We start from the raw sequence: 12,283 nt of genomic DNA on the forward strand, positions 1-12,283 counted from the left end.
TAAAAGGCTAAAGGCAGTCTTGAGACATTTTTCCCAAATGAAGCAAAAGATAAACCTCAAGGCAAAACTATGGGTAAGCCGCACCCTTAGAAGTTGTGAAGGACTTCTCCACACCCTTACAAGCCGAGGAAACACCAAGGCGCTCCTCAGCTTACTGGAAAAAATCTTCCACCCCCCTAAAAAACCTCTCCCCTCAAAGAAAACCAAGGAGAACCCCTTTTCTTCCACTGAAAATATAGAGCAAAGCAAGAAATGCCCTGCTTTGTTACTGCACAACTCCAAAAAGTAACGTCTACCCCCCTCTACCCAAGCTTTTCTAAAGGGTTCCCCATCCTTGGTTGTGCAACAGGTCTCATCCCCTTCCACTAGCAAAGCTAAGCCCTTCCCTCCAAAATTAATCCACAAAGAAAAGTTTTGGCTGTTGGGATTTTGTTTCTCCTGGACCTTTGATAACAAACCGAAGACATGATTCGGAATGTGGTCCACATTCATTCCATCAATTTAGGAACGAGGAGACACGTTCAGAACCACATTCACATCATTACCCCATGTTTTGTGCACACTCAAAGCAAACTCTGTGATGGAAAGAGTCTTTTAAAGGGCAAAGTACTAATGGGTTGGGTCCCCTAAGCCTTCAATCTCTTTCAGTCTCAAAAACACCATCTAAGAAGAGGTTGAGAAAGGTTTAGAAGCACCTAAAACCCAAAGAAAATAAAATAAAATAAAGACGCTGTTTTTAACCCGTGAGTGTGTGAGAATGGCAATGGAGGGAGGTACGTTTTCGATCTATCTTCAATTCCGCTTATGATCTAATTGCTATTTAAGGATTGTTATGAGCATGTTTTAGATAATTTATATCTTACAGTTGATATCAAAGCCTTGTATGCCTTTGCCTTGTTCCTTTTTGCAATCTACGTTTTTTTTTTTTTTAATCAAAAAAAAAAACACTGAGTTTTGGTATTTTTGAGTTAATGGTTTTTTGAAGTTTGTGATGAAAAATATGGTTAGAAATCATTAGGAAATGAGATTTCTAACATTTTTGTGATTTAAATCGTCAATCTGATGTTTGGAATACACGGAAACCGTCGAGTTTCATTTCAGGTCGCAAACGGGTCAAACAGACCCGATTGAAGGTAGAAGACAACTACATGGGGCATGTCCCTTTGACTGTAAAGAAGGAAGAAATAAGTAAAAAGAAATAAAAAAATGAGCAATAGCCCAATTGGTCTTAGCCTTACCTTTCCTCAGTCGTTGCCAAAGTTCGACTCCTCCCAACAGCAATCTTAAATTTTTTTTTTAATGGAAATTCATAAAATTAGTGTTTTAAGATCTTTTAATTTACGGATTTGTTTATGGATATTTTATGTGCTAAATTATTTATTTTTGTTATTTATATGTATATTTTTTATGGTTTATTATGCATACAACATTAAGTTAAATAATTTTGCACATTAAATTAATTCTTAAAGGCTCTTTATGGATTTAATTTTAGATATTTATGTGCTTATAATATTTATTTCATAATTTTGTGTGTATGATTTATTGTTTTATTATACATGCAATATTGAGTTGAATAATATTAGTACATTGATATTGAGTTTTGTGTACATATTGCTTATGGTTTCATGCAATTTATATGAGCTTTTCTTGTGAATTAATTAAATGTCAAGTAATCCATATAATTTTAATTAATTAGGGAGTAGTCACAACATCTTTAATTATGCAAAACTATATATTAAGTGTTTTAGGATCACATATAGAAAAATGACATCATAGGTAATTAATCATATTTGATATAATAAAATTTTATCCCACAGGAATTTTTATTATATTTGTATGATTAATTAGGATGAAATGTCAAATTATATTTCTTATTTACTCACAGGAATTAGGAAAGGGAACATAATTTGATACTTTTATCATAAGGTTTTACATGAATCTAATTGAATTAGAACTTTAGCCCACATGCAAGTTTTATGTCACTAGATTCATAATTTTAGAACATGATTTACATTGGTAAAACATGATATATGTTTATTAGTCTCAATTTTGAATTATAAGCATGTATGTTTAATTTTCTGTGCAGTCATGCAACCTAAGAATTTCTCTAATATAAAATACGACATTCTCGAATTAAAAGGTGATAACTATAAGGTTTGGAATGAGAGAATTCTCCTTCATTTGGGGTGCATGGACATTGATTATGTTATCAGGAAAGACAAGCCAACCATTACTGACACCAGCACTACAGCTAAAAAGGCTCTTTATGAACAATGGGACCGATCAAATCGCCTTAGTGTGATGTTCATAAAGACCAAAATCTCTTATGGTATTCAAGGTTCTGTCAATCAGCACAACAACGTCAAAGCATTACTGAAGGCTATTGATGAGCAATTTGTGACTTCAAATAAGGCACTTGCCAACACCATGATAATGAAGTTTTCTCATCCTTAAGGCTCAACGATGTGAGTGGTGTGCGAGAGCACATAATGTAGATGAGGGAACATTGCGGCACAATTGAAGACACTTGAGGTTGAAATGTCTGACTCCTTCTTGTGTACTGTATTTTGAACACTCTTCCACAGCAATATGGATCCTTCAAAATATCCTCCAACACAAACAAGGATGAGTGGTCAATTAATGAGCTTTTGACCATGTGTGTTCAAAAGAAAGGAAGGCTGAAAATGGAATTAGGTGAGAGTGCATTAATGGCAACGAAAGGAAAGGATCATAATCAAGCCAAAAAGAAAAGGAAAGGTAAAATACCACACCAAGGTGGAATCAAGAAGGAAATAGGTGTTTCTTCTGCAAAAAGAAGGGGCACATGAAGAAGGGTTGCACCAAATTCTAGAAATGGCTTGAGAAGAAAGGTAAACCAATCTCAGTTGTTTGTTATGAATCCAATATGGTTGTTATTTATAACACATGATGGATTGATTTCAGTTCTACAATCCATGTTTCGAATACCTTGCAAGGTATGCAAAACCTAAGGAAGCCAATGCCAAGTGAGCAATTCATTTATTCAGGAAACAAGATATGTTCACATGTGGAGGCTGTTGAAACATGTAGTTTAGTTTTAAGTAGTGGTTTTATTTTGAATTTAGAAAAGGCATTTTATATTCCTAGTTTCTCTAAGAGTTTGATTTCAGTTTCAAGAGTTGTACCTTTAGGTTATTCCTTTAGTTTTTATGAGACATCTTTCAGTTTGTTTTATAAATCTAATCTTGTTGGAAATGGTACATTGTCTGATGCCCTTTTCTCTATCAATTTGCAAAACGATACCATTAATAATGCTATGCATGTTCACACTAGTACAAAACGATGTGTTATGAATGAAGATTCCTCAATGTTGTGGCACCAGAGATTGGGACATATCTTCATACAAAGAATTAAGAGATTAGCAAATGATGAAGTACTCAATACTTTAGATTTTACTGATTTTGACACTTGTGTGGACTACATTAAGGGAAAGCAGACCAACAAGTCTAAGAAGGGTGCCAAGAGGAGCATAGACATATCAGAGATCATACATTTAGATATTTGTTGTCCAGACATGGATGCATATGGTCTGAAATATTTCATCTCCTTCATAGATGATCACTCATGATACATGTATATCTACTTGCTTCATAACAAGAATGAAGCATTGGACGCCTTTAAAGTTTTTAAGGCTGAAGTAGAAAAACAATGTGGAAAGCAAATAAAGATCATGAGAACAGATAAAGGTGGAGAATATTATGGTAGATACATCGAGGATGGGCAACCACCTGGTCTGTTTGCGAAGTTTCTTCAAGAGCATGGGATAGTTGCTCGATACACCATGCCTGGTTCTCTAGACCGGAATAGTGTGGTAGAAAGAAGAAACCGAACATTAATGGACATGGTTAGGAGTATGCGTAGCAACTCCAAGCTTCCTAAATCCTTGTGGACTAAAGCTCTTAAAACGGCAGTGTCTATATTGAACCGGGTTCCAACAAAGGTTGTCCCCAAGACACCATTTGAATTATGGAAAGGTTGGACGCATTTGAGTATGTCCATCTGAAGTAAGAGTTTACAACCTACAAGAGAAGAAACTAGACCCAATGACCATTAGTGTGTATTTCATTGGATATGCCAAAAGATCTAAAGGGTATAGATTCTACTATCCATCTCACAGCACTAGGATTGTGGAGTCAAGAAATGCTAAAGTTTCTTGAGAATGACTTGATTAGTGGAAGCGAACGATTTCAGGACATTGTTTCTAAAAGAGATCATATTGATGTTCAACCTTCCACTTCAAGTGATAGATTGATTTTCATTCACAACGCCCATCAAGTTCAAACAGGTGATGGACAACCAATCATTGAAGTTCCACAAATTGCTTATGACAATCCAATAGATCAAGTTGTTCAAGATTCACCAAAAATTGTTGAACAACCAGTTGAGCAATATGATCCTCAGGAAAATGTTAATACAACATTAAGGAGATCTACTAGAGCAAGAAAAACAGCAATACCTAGTGATTGTGTTGTGTATCTGTAAGAATAGGACTACAACATTGGAGCCAAAAATGATCTTGAAACATTTTCACAAGCCATAAGTTGCAAAGAGTCAAATTTATGGTATGATGCAATGAAAGATGAGATAAATTCTATGACATCTAATGGAGTTTAGAACCTTGTTGAGTTGTCTGATGGTGCAAAAGTCATTGGATGTAAATGGGTCTTCAAGACAAAGAAGCATTCATTGGGCAACATTGAAATATATAAAGCAAGACCCGTTGCTAAAGGATTCACTCAAAAGGACGGAATCGACTACAAGGAGACTTTTTCTCCTATATCTAAGAAAGATTCTCTTCGTATCATTATGACATTAGTTTCACATTTTGAATTAGAGTTGCAAAAAATGGATGTGAAAACGACCTTTCTCAATGGAAATCTAGAGGAAGAGGTTTACATGAAACAACCAAAAGGATTTTCCTCTAGTGGTGATGAACATCTAGCATGCAAGCTTAAGAAATCCATATATGGATTGAAACAATCATCCCGTCAATGGTATTTGAAGTTTCATGATGTTATCTCTTCATTTGGTTTCATGGAGAACATTATGGATCAATGTATATACCAAAAGGTCAGTGGGAGTAAGATTTGTTTCCTTATTCTGTATGTGGATGACATTTAACTTGCAACCAATGATAAGGGTTTGCTACATGAGGTTAAACAATTTCTCTCTGAAAACTTTGACATGAAGGATATGGATGATACGACTTATGTCATTGGCATTAAGATACATAGAGACAGATTTTGAGGCTTTTTAGGTATGTCTCAAGAGACCTATTTAGAGAGATTTCAGATGAAGGATTGTTCACCAAGTATAGCTCCCATTATGAAGGGCAATAGGTTCAATTTGAACCAATGCCCAAAGAATGATCTTAAGCGGGAACAAATGAAGAACATTCCTTATGCTTCTATTGTTGGAAGCTTGATGTATGCTCAGGTCTACACAAGACTTGACATTGCATTTGTTGTTGGGATGTTAGGAAGATATCAAAGTAATCTAGGTATAGACCATTGGAAAGTTGCAAAGAAGGTGATGAGGTACCTTCAAGGGACCAAACACTACATGCTTATGTATAGATGGACTGATAATTTGGAAGTAATTAGCTACTCTAATTCAGACTATGCTGGCTACATTGTTTCGCAAAAATGAACTTCAAGATGTCTTTATGCTAACCGGTGGAGTTGTTTCTTGAAGAAGCGCAAAGCGGACTTTAATTGCAACTTCCACTATGGAGGCTGAGTTCGTGTCTTGTTTCGAGGCTACCTAGCATGGTGTATGGTTAAAGAGTTTCATTTCTAGGCTTAGAGTTGTGGATTCAATTTCTAGGCCATTGAGGATATATTGTGAAAATTCAGCTGCAATTTTTAAGGCTAAGAACAACAAAAGCACTAGTCGAAACAAGCACCTCAACATCAAGTATTTAACCATAAGAGAATGTGTTAAAGAGAAAACAGTGGTTATTGAACACGTTAGCACTGAATTAATGATTGTTGATCTTTTTACTAAAGGCGCATACCATTGAAATTTAAGGATCATGTAGATAGATTGGGACTTGGTTCCTTTGTGTAATTTTCGTTGTAAGAATGAATGTTATTTTCAATGAAACTCTATTTGTGATATTTTCTCATATTTGATTTTCTTTGTGTACACCTTTATTTATTTGTTGAGAAATATCATTAATGTTTGGACCTAGAATAAACATAGGGTTTATTCATTAAGTTATATGGGCTAGTGTTTAACAGACATGATGCATTGTGATACATGGAAGATAATACTCGAATTTAGAGGACCTATCGCCATGATTCATGTGTTTTGTTTCTTGCTATGGTGAATGATGGAATATATGAACCAAGTGGAAGAATGTTGGGATTTTGTTTCTTCTGGACCTTCGGTAACAAACCAAAGACATGATTCGGAATGTGGTCCACATTCATTCCATCAATTTAGGAACGAGGATTAACGTTCGGAACCACATTCGCATAATTACCCCATGTTTTGTGCACGCTCAAAGCAAACTTTATGATGGAAATAGTCTTTTAAAGGGCAAAGTACTAATGGGTTGGGTCCCCTAAGCCTTCAATCTCTTTCAATCTCATAAACACCATCTAAGAAGAAGTTGAGAAAGGTTTAGAAGCACCTAAAACCCAAAAATAAAAAGACACTGTTTTTAACCTGTGAGTGTGTGAGAATGGCAATGGCGGGAGGTATGTTTTTTATCTGTTTTCAATTCCACTTATGATCTAATTGCTATTTCAGGATTGTTATGAGCATGTTTTAGGGAATTTGTCTTACAGTGGATTTCTTAAGCTTGCATACCAGATGCTCATCACCACTAGAGGAAAATCCTTCTGTTTGTTTCATGTAAACCTCTTCCTCTAGATTTCCATTGAGAAAGGTCGTCTTCACATCCATATTTTGCAACTCTAAGTCAAAATGTGCAACCAATGTCATAATAATACAAAGAGAATCTTTCTTAGATATAGGAGAAAAAGTCTCCTTGTAGTCGATTCCTTCCTTTTGAGCGAATCCTTTAGCAATGAGTCTTGTTTTATATCTTTCGATGTTGCCCAATGAATCCTTCTTTGTCTTGAAGACCCATTTACATCCAATGGCTTTTGCACCATCAGGCAACTCAACAAGATTCTAGACTCTGTTAGATGTCATAGAATTCATCTCATCTTTCATAGCATCATACCATAAATTTGACTCTTTACAACTTATGGCTTGTGAAAACATTTTAGGATCATTTTCGACTCCAATGTTGTAGTCCGATTCTTGCAAATACACAACATAATCATTAGGTATTGTTGTTTTTCTTGCTTTGGTACATCTCCTTAATGTTGTATCAACATTTTCCTGAGGATCATGTTGCTCAACCGGTTGTTCAACAATTTCTGGTGAATCTTGAACAACTTAATCTACTGAATTGTTATCAACAATTTGTGGAACTTCAATGATTGGTTAAGTACTAATATTATTCAACTCAATATTGCATGTATAATAAAACAATAAATCATATACAAAATTATGAAATAAATATTATAAGCACATAAATATCTAAAATTAAATCCATAAAGAACCTTTAAGAATTAATTTAATGTGCAAAATTATTTAACTTAATGTTGTATGCATAATAAACCATAAAAAAATATACATACAAATAACAAAAATAAATAATTTAGCACATCAAATATCCATAAAGAAATCCATAAATAAAAAAATCTTAAAACGCTAAATTTTATGAATTTCCATTAAAAAAAAAAATTAAGATTGCTTCTAGGAGGAGTTGAACTTGGGCAACAACTGGGAAAAGGTAAGGCTGAGACCAACTGGGCTATTGCCCCTTTTCTTATTTCTTTTTAATTATTTCTTCCTTCTTTACAGTTAAAACGACATACCCCATGTAATCATCTTCTATCTTCAACAAGGTCTGTTTGACCCATTTGTGACCCAAAATGAAACCGACGGTTTCCATGTATTCCAATAGAAATCTCATTTCCTAATGATTTCTAACCATATTTTTCATCAAAAACTCCAAAATACCAAAACTCACTATTTTTTTTTATTAAAAAAAAACACAGATTGCAAAAACGAACAAGGCAGAGGCATATATTGATATTGGAAATATACTTATTGGAAAAAATCTTCCACCCCCTAAAAAACCTCTCCCCTCAGAGAAAACCAAGGAGAACCCCTTTTCTTCCACTAAAAATATAGAGCAAAGCAAGAAACGCCCTGATTTATTACTGCGCAACTCCAAAAAGTAACGTTTACCAGAGTAGCCTTCTGGTAGCTTCTGCAGTTAGTAATGATGATATAGAAAATCAGTTAGAAGTGAAAATGGTGAAGGTTATCGTGGAGAGGAAGACCTTCTTGGTCAAGTTGGTAGGCGAGCAAGAAGGAACTTGGTGTTCGATCACAGAGCACAGTAGAGGCGCTAATTTCGTCCTAGGTTTTGAAAAGGAAGCAGTCGGGTGGATGATCAAGCATTTGACGAAAGCCATAGAAATGGAGGGTCACCTAGGTTTTAACAGAAAATTCAAGGGAAAACATTGTGCCCACTTGATGGAAGTTGGCTTCAATGACTATGGAAGGTTCATAAGGATATCAGAGTTTGCTACCAAGAGAAGATATTGTTGTTTGATGATTCCAGAGGGCGAGGAGGGCAGCGGGTGGGAGAATATCAGAAGGGCGCTGTCTTCAATGTTGGTGGTCCCCTCGGCGAATACAGTTGAAAAAGGAAGGCAACACAGAGGAGAAGGTTCCTCACAAAATCCTGTGGGTCCCTTACATAGGTCTTTTGCGAAAGTGGTCAGTGGTGAAGGATCAAGAGAAGGTGGCATTATTTCTGTCGGGAGATGGGCGCGTGCAGTGGTGTGTGAATGCATTGAGGATAGGGTTAACTGGGTTGAGGTTGGCCGTGTGGTGGCGAGAAAATAAGGGAAGAAAGGCGTAGTCACGATTGTACCATTCTCAGGCGGAAAAGGAGTTTTCTTCGTCGAAACAACAGAGGAAGCTACCTTTCTTCAAGACTTGAGGAAGTTACGGGTTGAGGGGAGGATTTCAGTACAGATGAGAAGATGGTCGCCGAAGGAAAATGCGGAAATAGAGGGGAAATTCAGAGGAGGCTGGATCGAACTACGGGGGTTACGATTTCACCTCTGGTCTGAGGTACACTTGAAGAAAATAGTGGAGCAATGGGGGACGGTGACTGAAATTGATTGGCGCACATTAAAATTGTTCGATCTTAGCAAGGCGAGGGTAAGAATCGCAATGAAAGAAAGGACAGTCCTACCGGCTTTACTCGAGGTGACAGATGGGGAGTGGGTGTTTACAGTTGCCGTCGTAGTGGTCGGAGAAGAAGATTGCCGAAGAGGTAGCGTAAAGGGCGAGTCGACTCGGGAGGCCTTTGCATCTAACACGGGGACAGGTGGAGGAAGACGGGAGGAGATAATCAGATCAACGGCTGGAGGAAGATGCCGTGTCGAGGAGGATAATAGGACGAGGAAGGGGGAAGAAAGAGGTATGGTTGTGGTTGTTGCAGAGGGGACACGTAGCAAAGGAGTGCAGGCACAGTCGTTGCCCAATTTGAATTCAAATAAAAAGGATGTTGGGCCGTTTGAGAAGAAGGAAGGGGGTGGGGAAAGGGCCATAGGGGACGAGGCCTCCGCTGTTGAGGACCGCCGGGCCTATGAGAGGAAGGCCCAGCCTCCATCTAAGTGTGGATCTACAGTTGAAAAAGTGGACTGCAGTTATAAAGGCCCGTCGGGGTTGGGCCTTAGCCCAAGAGGAAATGACCCAGTGGAGATGGAGGCGTCGTCAAGAATTGGAAACGAGTCACCCGCAGTGGGAAAGGGGAAAATAGCTTCTGGATATGGTCTTGAGGCTCAGACCAGTAGTCCCGCGAAGAAGAAAGCGACGATCGGTTCAAAAAAGCTGTGGTCTATCCTTCTCCCTCCAAGCTCTGAGCGCCGACAAGGCCTTTGGTGTCGCAGCGAGAATCTTTTGAGCGAGAAGGACAAGGTAGTCTTCGATGTGAACCCAGAAGGTGTGGATTTAGGGGCCGATTACCTGGCGGGAAGAGGTTTAAGTGCGAGTCCTCTATTCTCTCGCCGTTATTCAAGGATCTGGAAGCATCGCCTTGGGGAAAGGGATTCGACATCACAAAACGAAGCGGCCCAGCACAATCTATTCTCCGACGACTATATTGAAGGATTTTTGGGCCGAGTGGGGTCCGATCCTCGTGGCGGAACAGTCATGGTGTTGCCTTCTACTCCAAAAACCAGAGGTAAAGGGCTAAGATTTTTGGGGAATTATGGATTGTTGGCCGCGGAAAATCTGGAGGTAACCCCGTCTTCAATTTTTCAGTCTCCCTCATCTCATTTCCCTCCTTCTTTTGGTTCCATTCCTCCATTCTTGAGTCCTGCTGCCCCCACTCTTCCCAGATCAGTCATTCAGTCTCTGAATCCTTTGGAGAACCGAGAAAAGTCCGAATTTTTTGACATAAAAGATGACGATGGTACTGTGGGTCAAAATAGTGTTGGCTTCCCTAACCTCGTTGTGGAGGTGAACCAGATTGCTCATCCTAGCCAGATGACGGACAGTGTTAACCCAGTGATGCCTAATACCAATCCATCTCCTATTCAGACTACAGTTAGTCAGAGAGTGGTTGCGGGTTCCCCAACTGGAGAGTTCCAAATAGAAGGAATTTCTCCTAGAAAAATGGCAAAAATACGCGACGTCTTAAAGACTCTGGATATAAAAGTATACTCCAGGAGGAAGAGCAGATGTTCCAAAGGTCTGTGAGATGAGATGAATCTGGTTTGGAGGTTTAGGGTCTGTGTGTTTAATCCATGAAGATAATCAGTTGGAATACCAGGGGGTTGGGTTCAAGGAAAAAGAGAAGGGTAGTTAAAGACTTTCTGAGATCGGAAAAACCAGATATAGTGATGATTCAGGAAACAAAAAAGGCAGAGTGTGACAGGAGGTTTGTGGGTAGCGTGTGGACAGCCAGAAATAAGGAATGGGCAGTCCTTCCGGCGTGCGGGGCTTCAGGGGGGATTTTGGTCATGTGGGACTCTAAAAAGTTGCACAGTGAGGAGGTGGTATTAGGTTCCTTTTCGGTCTCAGTCAAGTTTGCAGTGGATGGAAGCGAACAGTTTTGGTTATCAGCTGTCTATGGCCCAAATAGCACAGCTCTTAGGAAGGATTTTTGGGAGGAGCTCTCAGACATTTTTTGTCTTTCTTCCCCATGCTGGTGCGTGGGTGGAGATTTCAATGTCATAAGGAGATGTTCAGAAAAATTGGGTGGTGGTCGATTGACCCCAAGCATGAAGGACTTGGATGACTTTATAAGAGAAAACGAACTGATCGATCCTCCTTTAAGGAGTGCATCATTCACTTGGTCAAACATGCAAGAGCATCCCGTGTGCAAGAGATTAGACCGGTTTCTTTACTCAAATGAGTGGGAACAATTATTCCCGCAAAGTCTCCAAGATGTTCTTCCTAGATGGACGTCGGATCACTGGCCGATAGTCTTGGAAACCAATCCATTCAAGTAGGGCCCAACTCCATTTAGGTTTGAGAATATGTGGTTACATCATCCAAGTTTTAAGGAGAGCTTTGGAAGTTGGTGGAGGGAGTTTCAAGGAGATGGGTGGGAAGGTCACAAGTTCATGAGGAAACTTCAATTCCTTAAGGCCAAATTGAAAGAGTGGAATAAGAATGCTTTTGGTGACCTAATTGAAAGGAAAAAATGCATTCTGTTAGATATAGCTAACTTTGACTCCATGGAGCAAGAAGGGGGTCTCTCTCCTGAACTTTTAATCCAAAGAGCCGTAAGGAAAGGGGAGTTAGAGGAGTTGATTTTAAGGGAAGAAATTCATTGGAGACAAAAAGCTAGGGTGAAATGGGTTAAAGAAGGGGATTGTAATTCAAAATTTTTCCATAAAGTGGCTAATGGCAGGAGAAATAGGAAATTTATCAAGGTGTTGGAGAATGAAAGAGGCTTGGTGTTGGATAATTCAGATAGCATCAAAGAGGAAATTTTAAGGTATTTTGAAAAGCTCTATGCTAGTCCTTCCGGTGAATCTTGGAGAGTTGAAGGCTTAGATTGGTCTCCTATATCTAGTGAGAGTGCGTCTAGGTTGGAATCCCCTTTTACTGAAGAAGAGATTTCTAAGGCCATTTTTCAGATGGATAGGGATAAGGCTCCAGGGCCTGATGGTTTTACTATTGCAGTGTT

At 38.5% G+C, this 12,283-nt stretch overlaps 1 protein-coding gene across 2 annotated transcripts in view; it reads right to left on the bottom strand.

The window, feature by feature from the left end:
• Positions 1–12,283, bottom strand: part of LOC100254868 (DEAD-box ATP-dependent RNA helicase FANCM) — a 54,843-nt gene that overhangs the window by 36,004 nt on the left and 6,556 nt on the right. The gene's annotated exons all lie outside the window — the stretch shown is intronic.

This window comes from Vitis vinifera, chromosome 18 (genome assembly GCF_030704535.1).
Source record: "Vitis vinifera cultivar Pinot Noir 40024 chromosome 18, ASM3070453v1".
Taxonomy (NCBI): Eukaryota; Viridiplantae; Streptophyta; class Magnoliopsida; order Vitales; family Vitaceae; genus Vitis; species Vitis vinifera.